General features: G+C 44.3%; 2 long non-coding RNA genes across 2 annotated transcripts; both read right to left on the reverse strand.

The window, feature by feature from the left end:
- Nucleotides 1–637: 637 nt before the first annotated feature.
- Nucleotides 638–1,742, reverse strand: LOC145795090 (uncharacterized). The gene is made up of 2 exons (XR_014335313.1): nucleotides 1,118–1,742; nucleotides 638–1,061 (listed from the first exon to the last, which is right to left on the reverse strand). It is a non-coding gene; the product is annotated as an uncharacterized LOC145795090 (long non-coding RNA).
- A 464-nt stretch (nucleotides 1,743–2,206) lies between these two features.
- On the reverse strand, nucleotides 2,207–2,995 carry LOC145795089 (uncharacterized). Its single transcript, XR_014335312.1, has 2 exons — nucleotides 2,444–2,995; nucleotides 2,207–2,350 (listed from the first exon to the last, which is right to left on the reverse strand). It is a non-coding gene; the product is annotated as an uncharacterized LOC145795089 (long non-coding RNA).
- Nucleotides 2,996–3,411: the final 416 nt, after the last annotated feature.

Raw genomic sequence — 3,411 nt, forward strand, 5'->3', positions numbered from 1 at the left:
TCATTCTTTATTTTAATAGTTAGATAGCACCATTTTATATGATGTGGGATTATTATCAGTGTAAAACTTAATGTGCTTTGCTTCTTGTTGTTCCTTTTTATATATTGGAGGATTTCCTCCGGTTCAGATTTTGGATTAGAAGGCGTTGCTTGAGCCCATGAGGCTCACCACGGCCCTGTTTTGATAATTCAATCCGTTCATTTTATTGAGAACTTCGTGTATTTCATCCACACAAAAAAATTAGGTTGATTCTGTAGAAATTTAATGTATAAAGAGAAATGATTGTATTATTGATTGATGTAATGTTGATGTATTACAAGATTGATTAATTACAATTCCTATACAATCTATATATAGAAGAAAATGTGGTAGTAGGTGTAGTGGATGTGATAGTGGGTTAGGTGAAGTGGAGTGTGTGGTGAAGTGGAGATAGGTGAAGTGGAGTGTGTAGTGGAGTAGGTGAAGGTAAAGATAAAATGTGGTAGTAGGTGTAGTGGAGGTGATAGTGGGTTAGGTGAAGTGGAGTGTGTGGTGAAGTGGAGATAGGTGAAGTGGAGTGTGTAGTGGAGTAGGTGAAGGTAAAGATGGGAAATTCTAACAGCCCCCCGCAAACTCAAGGAGGAGAGAAACTAACCAACTTGAGTTTGGAGAGAGTAACAAAACAAGAAAATACATAAAAATAAAAAAGGATAGGAGACACTGTATGGTCGTGTCAGACCGTTGGTGAAGACACTGTATGGGGTGTCATAACGTTGTAGAGGACACTGTATGGTGGTGTCAGACCGATGTAGAAGACAGTTTATGGGGTCATGTCGGACCGTTGTAGAAGACAGTTTATGGGGTCATGTCGGACCGTTGTAGAAGACAGTTTATGGGGTCATGTCGGACCGTTGTAGAAGACAGTTTATGGGGTCATGTCGGACCGTTTGTAGAAGACAGTTTATGGGGTCATGTCGGACCGTTGTAGAAGACAATGTTGTGACAGTTTACGGAGTCTTGCTGGACCCTTGTAGAAACTAACCGGAATCAATGTCGGGACAGTTTACAGAGTCTTGTCGGACCTTTGTAGAAACTAACCGGAATCTATGTCGGGACAGTTTACAGAGTCTTGTCGGACCCATAAAGGAGCTAACCGGAATCAATGTCGGGACAGTTTACAGAGTCTTGTCGAACCCATAAAAAAATACACTGTATGATGGTGTATATAGGCTGCCCAAATATATAGATATATGGATATATATAGTGAGCCCTCAAAAGTCGAGCCCTCAAAAGGCGCGCCCACTTTATCAAAAGATGTGCCATCAAAAGGCGTGCCCAATTCATCAAAAGGTGTGCCGGACATGATGGCGAGGCACGTGGGCGCCTTGGCTTGCGTGCCCGTTTGTCGGCTGGTGATAAGAGGCGCGCGATGCGCGTGGCTGCCTCGGCTATAAGACAGAGGCTGAGGCTGAGGCAGAGAAAAGCTGCGAAAAACCTCAGAAAAAACAAAAACTCTTCTTCGTTTTGCTGAGAGAGATAGTCCGTAACACTCTGTTGTCTGAGAGAGATTTCTGAGAGAGATACTCTGTAATATTCTGTGGCCCAGAAAATGGCTTCATCTTCCCGGAGTCTGCTCACTCTCTTTCCCGACCTCAATGAGTCAACAAGAGAGACAACTGGTGCGGTGGCACTGGAACCTCAACCAAGCGCACCAGGGTTTGCTCCGTTGAACTTTCCGATGCGGTCGGTGGAGCAAAAAATGGCAGTGCTGTGGAGGCCAATCAGTATACTTTGAAGGCATGTGTGGAAAGCATGACGGCGGTCACAAACTTGTCGAACCGGCTGCAGAGTAGGACAAATGAGGTGCAGCATTTAAACTCCCAGCTGGCTCTGCTCCAACGCATGTATAAGGATACGCGAGCAGAGATAAGCGTGCTAAGGGCAGAAAACAAAGAGCTGAAGCGGAAGGCCACCGTGATGTTCCGTTTTGGAGGTCCTCCATATGCTGTAGTGGAGGAGCAGGGAGGAGGCAACTTGCTTGGTGGTTTAGAAAGCACGGAGGCAACACCGTCAAGGGCCGCCCAGGACGGAGGCAAGAAGAAGAGACCGGCGGCAGAGTAGAGAAAAATCCCACTGTGGGTGTTGTTTGTTTGTGTTTGTGTTTTTTTTTTTTTTTTTTTTTTTTTGTGTGTGTGTGTAAATTTGTGATCGGGGTGGATCCCTGAGATGAATAAAATATGATGTACTTTTTTCTTCACTCAAATTCATCAATGTGAAACACGTCAAAGTTCAGCCAGAAAAATCGCGTCATGGAGAAAATGCAGCTCACCGATTCAGCCCAAAATGCGTCTTGATGCCCATGCATTGGTTCCTGAGTTATTTGGCATTTGGAACTTGCAGTGAACTCTTGAAGGTCTTCAGATGATAATTTTAAATCACCACTAATAAAAAAGAAATGTATTACCTTCGACTCCCGTAAGCTGTAGATGAAGGGTTTGATGCCAAACAACCTACCAGACAGCAGGCCACTGCACCTTGTGAGAAATTATAGCAATCTGTTAAACCAAAGTCAGTGATCTGCAAAAGCAACCAACATCGTTCTCAAGTTGACTGCCCTCTCTTCAAATCCCACCCTTTTTCCAGATCTTTTTGAATCCACTGCAAGTATTGTCCATGATCTGAGTACGAACTTGTTCCGAATTCATTGTGTTCTGCTGAAGTAATCGAGATAAGAAGCTAAAGTTCTCCTCTCCTCTTGTTTCTCTTTGGTTTTGGAGGCTGTAGAACCACCTTGATTGCAATATCAAAGACAGCCTTCACATTCTGCTGCGTCTTGGAGCTGCACTCTACATATGCCACGGCTCCTATTTGCTTCTTTAGTTCTTCACCCTGTGCTGTAGCAATTGTACATGCACCGGGATAATCAATCTGGAATTGCTCGTCTTCTCTCAAATCAAGTTTGGTCCCCACTAGAACAATGGGCACTGATGGAGCATAATGTCTTAGCTCAGGGACCCATTTCTTTGAAATATTCTCAAAGCTAGGCCTACTTATTAGAGAAAAGGCAAGGAGGAAAACATCAGCTCCTCTATAACTAAGAGGCCTCAGTCTGTTATAGTCTTCTTGACCAGCAGTATCCCAGAGATGCCTGGCAATATGGAATTCAAAAGAGGCCAATTCCAGCAGCAGCAGGGGTCACAGGGAAGAGAGACTTGTAGCAACTGGTGGGCTGTGATGTTGTGGGCATTTGTGGTGGTGGTGAAGATGGATGAAGGTATGTGTAGAAAATTCTAGCGGACTAGGTTGAGGTCCGGCGGGCGGCCAAGGCGAGGTTGCCGCCCGCCGGTGAAGCGAAAAATACTAAGTTTTTAACCTAGCTCTGATACCAATTTAATTTATTTATTTTGGATGAAATACACAAAATACTCGACA

The sequence above is a fragment of the Camellia sinensis genome, chromosome 7 (assembly GCF_055761805.1).
Source record: "Camellia sinensis isolate YWXY chromosome 7, ASM5576180v1, whole genome shotgun sequence".
Lineage (NCBI taxonomy): Eukaryota > Viridiplantae > Streptophyta > Magnoliopsida > Ericales > Theaceae > Camellia > Camellia sinensis.